At 35.3% G+C, this 12,188-nt stretch overlaps 4 non-coding genes across 4 annotated transcripts; 2 read left to right on the forward strand and 2 right to left on the reverse strand.

Moving 5' to 3' along the window:
- Nucleotides 1-666: 666 nt before the first annotated feature.
- Trnap-ugg (transfer RNA proline (anticodon UGG)) lies at nt 667-738 on the reverse strand. Its single transcript has one exon. It is a non-coding gene; the product is annotated as a tRNA-Pro (tRNA).
- Nucleotides 739-2,170: 1,432 nt separating this feature from the next.
- Nucleotides 2,171-2,241, forward strand: Trnag-gcc (transfer RNA glycine (anticodon GCC)). The gene has a single exon. It is a non-coding gene; the product is annotated as a tRNA-Gly (tRNA).
- Nucleotides 2,242-8,719: 6,478 nt separating this feature from the next.
- On the reverse strand, nt 8,720-8,791 carry Trnap-ugg (transfer RNA proline (anticodon UGG)). Its single transcript has one exon. It is a non-coding gene; the product is annotated as a tRNA-Pro (tRNA).
- Nucleotides 8,792-10,223: 1,432 nt separating this feature from the next.
- Trnag-gcc (transfer RNA glycine (anticodon GCC)) lies at nt 10,224-10,294 on the forward strand. The gene has a single exon. It is a non-coding gene; the product is annotated as a tRNA-Gly (tRNA).
- The last annotated feature ends 1,894 nt before the right edge of the window (nt 10,295-12,188 follow it).

The following is a 12,188-nucleotide window of genomic DNA, read 5'->3' on the forward strand; positions in this document are numbered from 1 at the left end:
CAAGGCCAAAAAAAACTGTCGCAAATGACCAAAGGAAAAACTGATTTTAATGAATTTTAATCATTATTGCATAGGATAAGAAGGAACTTAGTGTCACTATAAAGTGTTTTTTTTTCTCTTAGTTTTCTCTGACGATGGTGTTTTCTGACATATGTAATTGTGGTTAAGATTAGTCTTTCTTGTATACATAAACTGGTTCTCTAAATTCAAGAATGAAACTATGCAATCAAAACTGGCAGAAGTTAAATAATTATTAGCATACATTTTGATAAGGATGTATAAAACAAACTTTTTCTGTATGGGTGTGGAGGTTAACTTTGTTCAGAGGAAGATAAGAGTGCAATGAAAAACTATGCTAATCCACTGGTCCATACAGTAGTTATATTTGTTCAAGAATTTCCGTACATCCTCTGAAGCTGAAGTCGTAAATGGGGTTCTGGGAAGTTAACTTCCAATTAATTGTACTTGACTAACTATATGAAAACCTATTTCAAGTTTTGGAGAAATGACAATTCACCAGCGTTTCCGAAATCAATCCGTCAAAAGTATTGCATTTACACGAATAATTGAAAATGAAATATTTCACTCATGGCTGTCCCGAGAGATTGCTTCAACCATTTACCAGGATACTACAAAATGAGTATTAACTTTCATTTCCAAAATGGTGGGCTCGTCCGGGATTTGAACCCGGGACCTCTCGCACCCAAAGCGAGAATCATACCCCTAGACCAACGAGCCTCACACGGGAAATAATCGTGCCATTATCCGCCTTTATATTTGTCCTGCATACGAGCCGTACCTTATCTACAGCTTGATATCAGTGCGCTGCTGTTACTCAGATCCTTGCACATGAAAAGATTATATCATAGATGAAACGTACATATTTCATTTCCTTGTGTACATTTCATGCACAAATAGTATTGTTTCGAAATATCAGTCTTTTGATATCATTTACTATTCAGTTTGCTTCAAAGCTAATCTCCCAAATCTATGAGACATACACATATAAGTCCTTCTTCCAAGGAGAAAAAACTGTCGCAAATGACCCATGATCAAACTAAATTTAATGAATTTTAATAATCTTTGCATCATTTAAGACCAGATGATAGGAAGGAACTTAATGTTCCTATAAAGTGTTTTCTTTTTCTCTCTTAGTTTTCTCTGAAGATTGTGTTTTGTAATATATGTAATTTATGGATGACATTATTCATTGTTGTATACACAGACTGGTTCTCTAAATTCAAGACCGAAACTATGCAATCAAGCTGATTGTTGTTGTGGGTAATAAATGAAAAGTAATTAGTTGACTTTGTTTAGACTAACATGCTTTAAGATAAAGTCGATTTCCGATGACGAAGACATATTTAGAATTAAAATGATATTTTATTTGCATGCTTCTAAATGAAATCCAACTCATCTGAATTTTACTGTTGATAATAATCAAGAGTTTCAGATCTACATAATATTAATTGCTGCCGATAGACCCTTGGACAATTCGTTGATCAAACAGCATTCTCCATTCGCCGGCGTCCCCGTTTGACACTTGGATTATGCATAAAGATGAATGCATGCTGATGTATGTCGATGGAAGCCAAATTTGCCATTCTAGTCGACGGTCATACCATTAATTTGACAGTTGATTTTCACAACAACAAAAAAGATAATTCCAGTAGGTGGATTAGGCAAGGTTCGTTTTAGGTTCTCTCTAAGCAGCACATTCATCTTTCGTTAAAGATATGATAGGAAATCTGTACAAATATTATGAATTCGTCCATCAATATTTTGCTTAAAAACCAATTCCGGATAGACTTTGTTCTATTTACAACCTCCTTGAAAACGAATACCGTTTTCTACTAAAATGCATCTTGTGGATAGATGTGAGATGAAATTCAAGCAGACAAGACCTTTGAAGAGACTAGCAAGTGAGAAATCATGTGGCTGTCTCCAATTTAGAAAGTGCTTCAATCCAAGTAATCTACGCCGTTTCAGAATCAAATAAAGAGATGTGTTGTGTCGGTTTACTCTAACAGCATGCATTGTAACCCCATAGGCAGTCAATCAATAAATCAACGCCTACTGAATTAGATGACACAGACATATAAATGACATTAGGCAGTTAAGGTAAAGACACGGTGGGGAGATAGGCCCTTACGAAGCAAGGGAATAATGTGCATCGGTGGTTCAGTGGTAGAATGCTCGCCTGCCACGCGGGCGGCCCGGGTTCGATTCCCGGCCGATGCAAATTTTTTTTTATATAATTTTGGAATGTTTGCATAATCCAATATTTGTAATAACTCTTTTTGCCCTAGTCTAATTTTCGCTCACTTTTGTGTTTTATGCCAACTCCACAACTGAAATCGGAACAGTCCTTGAATCAGAAGCTTGGATGTCTCACACTGAGTGTCCCTCGCTTCCCGGAAAAAAACATGGATGTTGGTGCAAAACAGCTTTCCATTACAATGGGACAGATCCTTATCTTGTCTATAAGGAGTTTCTAATTGGAACTGTAGGAAGAGCGTAATAACCTTCATTTTTCAGTTAGAGGTTAATCTTTAAATCCGGATGACGATGCCTATCGCCCTTAATTATTTTAACACAAGAACATTTCAGTGTACTGAACGTGTTATTATCATTTACTTTATGACACTAGAATACTCTTTTAGAGATGTCTTCAATTTATTTCAACATTTATGTCTGTCTGTAAACCTCGTTTCACGTTTGACCTTCTCCAGCCAACTTTGACTCGAATTTCATTGAACTGATTTCAAATCCAGACTCAAAGGAATGATACTAACTTCCCATTCACAATGTTTTTGTGTTATTTACAGAATACTGTATCAAACGATCATTGACCTCTCTCTCTCCCTCTCTCTCTCTCGCTCCCTCTCTCGCTCAATCTCCCTCTCTCTCCCTCGCACTCTCTCTCTCTCTCTCTCTGTCTGTCTGTCTGTCTCTCTCTCTCTCTCTCTCTCTCGTTCGAAATCACACAAGAGTTCAAAGTTTATGCCTGCACAATGTCATATGTAGGAAAGTCATCATTGGAGATGTAAATGTTTAGATGATCAACCTGTCATGGGTTTCATTACATTTCAGAGGACAACAAATAGAACTATAATCAGCCTGCAATTTCAAAACTCTACAACGTCATTAAGAATAAATGTACGACATACTGTTATATCTACAATTACACCGTTTGAAAGATAAACTATATCCTCATGCGCAAACATGCACGCACGCAAACATACATATATGTGTAAACAACATACAATCATTTTTTTTTTAAAAGGCAAACTGTTATATATACTGTATTTCTACTGTGTGATTGAAGTTTCTCCTTAATTGCGGGTAGGAGATTGGGCCTATCTGAATAATGTCTTTTTTATCAATAACATATTGAAGGCTTATTGTGTATATGGTTGTAGATTATAAAGTAAGATTATTAATTTTGTATGAAAACATCTTTATTTGGATTTGAGATCAGATCATTAGTTTTTCCTCAGGAAATCCTGGTGTACCAGATATTTGGCATGTTCTTTACTAAACCTTTAGTATTATACATGATCTTGCTGCCAGCGTTGAATATTATAGTAAACGAAACAAATATATTTGCAGTAGATGCATTAGGCAAAGTTGATTGCAGGTTTTATCTAAGCAATACACCAAACTTTAGGATAGGAAAACTGTACCAATAGTGCGAATTGCGTCCATTAATGTCTTGCTTACAAACTAATTCAGGACGGATTTTATTTGATTCACAACCTCCTTAGAAATGAACACCATTTCTCTACTTGCATGTGTCTTGTATAAAGATCTAAGAGCCATATATATATATATATACAGACGCTGGGGGCCTTCATTTGATTCCAAGTCGATGAAAGGATACTTTTACATTCAGAATGTGTGCATGGTCCTAAATTGTACTAGCGTTTTTCGCTGTAACCTAATTGTCGCTCACTTATGTTTTGTATGCCAACGCCACAACTTAAAGTCTTCCATCAGTATTCATAGAACTGTATGCCTGAGAATGTGCAGAAATGCATTTCTGCCTATCGAAACAAAAGCACACCTGATGTTTCTATCCAGAACTCAAACCTCAGTAAATCATAAAATAGGGAGTTGCAAAATTAATGCTAAAACAATTCTCTGGCAATCAAGAAGTCTAGTAAAAGTAATGCCACCAATGTCTTTCATCAGTACATTTTGGAATTAGAGCTACAATGAAATGATTTTGCAATATTATCAGCCTATTACAAACCCAGTTTGAAGTGAGACAGAAATGGGACTCGGATTGAATCTTGAAAAGGTCAATAAAAGTCAGACGGAAACTTGCAGAAAACATGGAAGTCAGACGATATTTTTCAATAGTAAATGGAAATCAGACGAAGTCTTGGAAAAGTATGTTTAGGTAGATTTCTGAACACAAGGAATTCGACTGCTGTATTCCGAATTCAATACCAAGGTATTGTTATATTTATCTGAAAAGTCACAAACCGGTCTAGAACTGGACTATGCCAAGCGAAGTTTGGACAAGTGGCACATTGTTTCAGATTGTTCAAGACAGACTGAGCGTGTTGCCGAGCGGATTTATTTTAATCGAAACACTTTGGCGCAGAAACACTATCCATATTTTAAAGATACAAATGATTTCCTGGAAAAAACTGACCAAACTTACAGCCTCTTAAAACTGTATACTTGGAGAAAGAAAAGTGTGCAACGGCCATAAATTACCATTTTTGTACGTTAGGTGTATTGAGGATAGTTTCCTCGTTTGGACCCATGTGGAGGAAAAATAGTTTCCTGACTGGATATAACAACCAACATTCATCAATTAAAATTAAAACGAAAAAGAAATGGAATAAGGAGTAGATTTCCTAAATTTGACATTATACAACAGAATAAACTTGCAAACGGGAATAATCGGGACATTAGGATATATTTAAAGGAGATTCATCAATTGTTACGTTAAATACCTTTCCTGTAAGGCATGGGTTCAGGAGCATTGTTAATTCCAAACACATATTTCCCACACGATTTTGCAACATCAACAAGATTTAATGACGCTTGTTCGATGTATTTCGAGAAATAAGTTGAAAAATCAAGCAAGTGGTTAAACAGAGACCTGAAGTTTTAAGAAGAATAAATATTCTCAACAAAACAAAACTAACAATTTCGTTTTTTGTTAGTTACATTTGACGTTCTTAGTTTTTCTCCTTTATATTCCATACAACTTTACAAAACAAAAAATAACAATTACGATCTATGTTGGTTTCAGTCCACGTTCTTTTTTTCTTTTACATTCCTTAAAAGCTTGCAAAACAAATGTAACAAGTACGTTCTTTGTTGGTTAAAGTCGATCTTTTTTTCTTTCTCACATTCTTTACAAGCTTACAAATTAAAACTAACAATTATGTTCTTTTTTGGTTTCAATCGACGTTCCGCATCTGCAAGATGACTTATTGTTGTTACAGCTCTGTGAAGATAACAATTCCAAAATGTTGCACCGTATAACTGTAAATATAACTTTATCAAGCATATTTATTCTTAATAGGGTTGTCAACTTTTGAAAGCTGAGGCTGATTGAAGTCCTGAAGATTGATCTCTGAAAGGTAAAGAAATGCAAGACAGGTTGATCATCTAGCCATCTACAACTACAAATATAACTTCCCAACATATGTCACATACACAACGAGAAAACACCGATATTATTTTCACCGAAAGCATAACTTAGGAAGAAAATTATAATATATTCAACTGAATTCGAATCGCAATTATGCGACTATTTATTTCAATTGAAACCTTTAAAGGGAGAGAAATCACTGGCCGCACATGGTGTCTGAAGCCATACACTGCATTATACTCCTCAGCAAGAGCAGAAGACCTCTTCCAGGACATGGTGATTATCACAATTTTTGCACGATCAGTTGCGTTCAAAACATTTAAAAGAACGGAAACCCTCTTCAAGCACATGGTACTTATTGGAAATGTAACACGTGCAGTTACATACGAAGCCAGTGAATGAACAGGAGCCGTGGTGATGCATAGTTATAGCAGAAACAGTTGCATTTGAAAATCCGAGAAACAGAATAAACTCTCTAGCCGAAGATGTTACCTACTTATGATATTGATCAAGTGGTAGTCGGTATTTATCACCTTCAGACACACACAATAAGAGAACGGGAGTAAAATGAAATTTGTTGATTTTGAAATAAGGACAGACCAAGTTTCATGAACATGTCTTACAATTTTAGAGCGAACTAACTGAAGACATTTTATTCTTAATTCTTACTGATTATATGGACAGACATACATTCGCAGAGTAAATGTGAATTTTTTTGAACATCAAAGTTTTCCTAATTTGACTTACTTGTTCATCTTTGAACTGCAACGATAAAACACTTAATTGACCATATGCCTTTTGTATGGTTTCGCTTTCTAATGAACCGAACACTTGATTGAAAATTCAGGCGTGAATATGCTTTGGCGCATCATCTTAAACTAGTATCATATACTTACTTTAAAACATAATCTGGACACTAGAATAGTTTTAAAGGAGGTTCATCAATTGTTACGTAAAATAGTTTTCCAATAAGTCGTACGTTCAGGAGCATTGTCAAATTCCCAATACATATCTCCCACACAATTTGTAACAATCAACAACATTTAATGATGTTTGCTTGTTGCTTTTCGTGAAATAGGTTAGAAAATCAAGAAAGTGGGTAAACTGAGACTTGATGTTTTAAGAAGAATAAAGATTCTCAACAAGAAAAATGACAACCTACCAATTACGTTCTTTGCTGATCCCCGGTCGAGTCATACCAAAGACTTACAAAATGCTACTAACAGCTGCCTCGCTTCACGCTCAGCATTAAGAGGTTAGTGTTAGGACTGGTCCGCCTGGTGTCAGGATAATATGACTGGGTGGGACATCATGCTACATGTCTGCGGCATGATGCCCCAGTGCTAGACATAACTATAATTTGTCGCACTGCGGACATCGTAGCGATATGACTGATAAATTATTAAAGCTACGTTAAAAATCCAAATCACACACACACACACACACACGCACACGCACACATGTTCTTTGCTGGTTTTAATCGACGTTCTTATTTTTTCTTCTTTGCATTCCTTACAACCTTACACAACAAAAGATAACAATTACGTTATTTGTTAGTTTCAATCGATGTTCAGCATATGAATCAAAGTTTGCAAGAGAATATTTGTGTGAATATTTGTGTGATTTGCAACAACAATTTCCTGATGCGTTTCAAAGTTACACTTTGAATAGAGCTTACAAAGGAAATGAAAATATAAGGAGCATTTTGGGCGAGATCCAGTCTTCCGAGTATCGACAAGTCTGGTTTTTAAAAGTGTAAATCGAATGGTAGTAAGTGGTGAATGTTTCTAATTAATTCAGACCTAGCAATTAACGTTAAAACAAGTGAAAATTGTAAAGTTAAAAATATAGTTCATATGATGCGAAAACTGTTTTATGTTATGTATTGTTTAAACTGTATAAAGAGAATGCAGAGGAAACCAAAAGGCATTTAATTTATTTACTTTTAATGAACATTCTTCGGGACCTTTATGGTACATAGATTCATTCGCATCTATCTGTCTGTCTCTATGTATAACTGTATGTCTGTTTCAATCTCAATCCACTGTAAACCTGTCTGCCTGTTTGTCTGCCTATATGTCTATTGTATTGCCTGTTCAAGTATTTTGATTCTCTTGATGGGTATCTTCCTTCGTTGGAATGATGAAATAAATATCTATATATCAATCTATCGATTGACCGATAGCTTTATCTGTCTATATATCTTGATGGGCATGCTCCTTTTTGAGAATGAGTACATTTCATACACAACTAGTAAAGTTTCAAAATCTTAGTCTTTCGTCGTCATTAAACTATTCAATTTGCTTCAGAACAAGAAGACAGAATAACTTCAAATTACTTTTGTTTTTACATTCATCGCCAGGCTTTCTTCTCCAGTTACTTGTCGATATTATGTCCAAATAATGAAGATAATGACCCAAATATAAGTCCTTATTCCAAGGCCAAAAAAAACTGTCGCAAATGACCAAAGGAAAAACTGATTTTAATGAATTTTAATCATTATTGCATAGGATAAGAAGGAACTTAGTGTCACTATAAAGTGTTTTTTTTTCTCTTAGTTTTCTCTGACGATGGTGTTTTCTGACATATGTAATTGTGGTTAAGATTAGTCTTTCTTGTATACATAAACTGGTTCTCTAAATTCAAGAATGAAACTATGCAATCAAAACTGGCAGAAGTTAAATAATTATTAGCATACATTTTGATAAGGATGTATAAAACAAACTTTTTCTGTATGGGTGTGGAGGTTAACTTTGTTCAGAGGAAGATAAGAGTGCAATGAAAAACTATGCTAATCCACTGGTCCATACAGTAGTTATATTTGTTCAAGAATTTCCGTACATCCTCTGAAGCTGAAGTCGTAAATGGGGTTCTGGGAAGTTAACTTCCAATTAATTGTACTTGACTAACTATATGAAAACCTATTTCAAGTTTTGGAGAAATGACAATTCACCAGCGTTTCCGAAATCAATCCGTCAAAAGTATTGCATTTACACGAATAATTGAAAATGAAATATTTCACTCATGGCTGTCCCGAGAGATTGCTTCAACCATTTACCAGGATACTACAAAATGAGTATTAACTTTCATTTCCAAAATGGTGGGCTCGTCCGGGATTTGAACCCGGGACCTCTCGCACCCAAAGCGAGAATCATACCCCTAGACCAACGAGCCTCACACGGGAAATAATCGTGCCATTATCCGCCTTTATATTTGTCCTGCATACGAGCCGTACCTTATCTACAGCTTGATATCAGTGCGCTGCTGTTACTCAGATCCTTGCACATGAAAAGATTATATCATAGATGAAACGTACATATTTCATTTCCTTGTGTACATTTCATGCACAAATAGTATTGTTTCGAAATATCAGTCTTTTGATATCATTTACTATTCAGTTTGCTTCAAAGCTAATCTCCCAAATCTATGAGACATACACATATAAGTCCTTCTTCCAAGGAGAAAAAACTGTCGCAAATGACCCATGATCAAACTAAATTTAATGAATTTTAATAATCTTTGCATCATTTAAGACCAGATGATAGGAAGGAACTTAATGTTCCTATAAAGTGTTTTCTTTTTCTCTCTTAGTTTTCTCTGAAGATTGTGTTTTGTAATATATGTAATTTATGGATGACATTATTCATTGTTGTATACACAGACTGGTTCTCTAAATTCAAGACCGAAACTATGCAATCAAGCTGATTGTTGTTGTGGGTAATAAATGAAAAGTAATTAGTTGACTTTGTTTAGACTAACATGCTTTAAGATAAAGTCGATTTCCGATGACGAAGACATATTTAGAATTAAAATGATATTTTATTTGCATGCTTCTAAATGAAATCCAACTCATCTGAATTTTACTGTTGATAATAATCAAGAGTTTCAGATCTACATAATATTAATTGCTGCCGATAGACCCTTGGACAATTCGTTGATCAAACAGCATTCTCCATTCGCCGGCGTCCCCGTTTGACACTTGGATTATGCATAAAGATGAATGCATGCTGATGTATGTCGATGGAAGCCAAATTTGCCATTCTAGTCGACGGTCATACCATTAATTTGACAGTTGATTTTCACAACAACAAAAAAGATAATTCCAGTAGGTGGATTAGGCAAGGTTCGTTTTAGGTTCTCTCTAAGCAGCACATTCATCTTTCGTTAAAGATATGATAGGAAATCTGTACAAATATTATGAATTCGTCCATCAATATTTTGCTTAAAAACCAATTCCGGATAGACTTTGTTCTATTTACAACCTCCTTGAAAACGAATACCGTTTTCTACTAAAATGCATCTTGTGGATAGATGTGAGATGAAATTCAAGCAGACAAGACCTTTGAAGAGACTAGCAAGTGAGAAATCATGTGGCTGTCTCCAATTTAGAAAGTGCTTCAATCCAAGTAATCTACGCCGTTTCAGAATCAAATAAAGAGATGTGTTGTGTCGGTTTACTCTAACAGCATGCATTGTAACCCCATAGGCAGTCAATCAATAAATCAACGCCTACTGAATTAGATGACACAGACATATAAATGACATTAGGCAGTTAAGGTAAAGACACGGTGGGGAGATAGGCCCTTACGAAGCAAGGGAATAATGTGCATCGGTGGTTCAGTGGTAGAATGCTCGCCTGCCACGCGGGCGGCCCGGGTTCGATTCCCGGCCGATGCAAATTTTTTTTTATATAATTTTGGAATGTTTGCATAATCCAATATTTGTAATAACTCTTTTTGCCCTAGTCTAATTTTCGCTCACTTTTGTGTTTTATGCCAACTCCACAACTGAAATCGGAACAGTCCTTGAATCAGAAGCTTGGATGTCTCACACTGAGTGTCCCTCGCTTCCCGGAAAAAAACATGGATGTTGGTGCAAAACAGCTTTCCATTACAATGGGACAGATCCTTATCTTGTCTATAAGGAGTTTCTAATTGGAACTGTAGGAAGAGCGTAATAACCTTCATTTTTCAGTTAGAGGTTAATCTTTAAATCCGGATGACGATGCCTATCGCCCTTAATTATTTTAACACAAGAACATTTCAGTGTACTGAACGTGTTATTATCATTTACTTTATGACACTAGAATACTCTTTTAGAGATGTCTTCAATTTATTTCAACATTTATGTCTGTCTGTAAACCTCGTTTCACGTTTGACCTTCTCCAGCCAACTTTGACTCGAATTTCATTGAACTGATTTCAAATCCAGACTCAAAGGAATGATACTAACTTCCCATTCACAATGTTTTTGTGTTATTTACAGAATACTGTATCAAACGATCATTGACCTCTCTCTCTCCCTCTCTCTCTCTCGCTCCCTCTCTCGCTCAATCTCCCTCTCTCTCCCTCGCACTCTCTCTCTCTCTCTCTCTCTGTCTGTCTGTCTGTCTCTCTCTCTCTCTCTCTCTCTCGTTCGAAATCACACAAGAGTTCAAAGTTTATGCCTGCACAATGTCATATGTAGGAAAGTCATCATTGGAGATGTAAATGTTTAGATGATCAACCTGTCATGGGTTTCATTACATTTCAGAGGACAACAAATAGAACTATAATCAGCCTGCAATTTCAAAACTCTACAACGTCATTAAGAATAAATGTACGACATACTGTTATATCTACAATTACACCGTTTGAAAGATAAACTATATCCTCATGCGCAAACATGCACGCACGCAAACATACATATATGTGTAAACAACATACAATCATTTTTTTTTTAAAAGGCAAACTGTTATATATACTGTATTTCTACTGTGTGATTGAAGTTTCTCCTTAATTGCGGGTAGGAGATTGGGCCTATCTGAATAATGTCTTTTTTATCAATAACATATTGAAGGCTTATTGTGTATATGGTTGTAGATTATAAAGTAAGATTATTAATTTTGTATGAAAACATCTTTATTTGGATTTGAGATCAGATCATTAGTTTTTCCTCAGGAAATCCTGGTGTACCAGATATTTGGCATGTTCTTTACTAAACCTTTAGTATTATACATGATCTTGCTGCCAGCGTTGAATATTATAGTAAACGAAACAAATATATTTGCAGTAGATGCATTAGGCAAAGTTGATTGCAGGTTTTATCTAAGCAATACACCAAACTTTAGGATAGGAAAACTGTACCAATAGTGCGAATTGCGTCCATTAATGTCTTGCTTACAAACTAATTCAGGACGGATTTTATTTGATTCACAACCTCCTTAGAAATGAACACCATTTCTCTACTTGCATGTGTCTTGTAGAAAGATCTAAGAGCCATATATATATATATATATATATATATATATATATATATATATATATATATATATATATATATATATATATAGACGCTGGGGGCCTTCATTTGATTCCAAGTCGATGAAAGGATACTTTTACATTCAGAATGTGTGCATGGTCCTAAATTGTACTATCGTTTTTCGCTGTAACCTAATTGTCGCTCACTTATGTTTTGTATGCCAACGCCACAACTTAAAGTCTTCCATCAGGAGATGGGGTTTCTCATACAGAATGTCCCTCGTTTGATGGATGCCCCGTGAATCCAAAAATCAAAAGCAATTATTTTGTCAT

This window comes from Sinohyriopsis cumingii, chromosome 13 (assembly GCF_028554795.1).
Source record: "Sinohyriopsis cumingii isolate HCF-2022 chromosome 13, ASM2855479v2, whole genome shotgun sequence".
NCBI lineage: Eukaryota > Metazoa > Mollusca > Bivalvia > Unionida > Unionidae > Sinohyriopsis > Sinohyriopsis cumingii.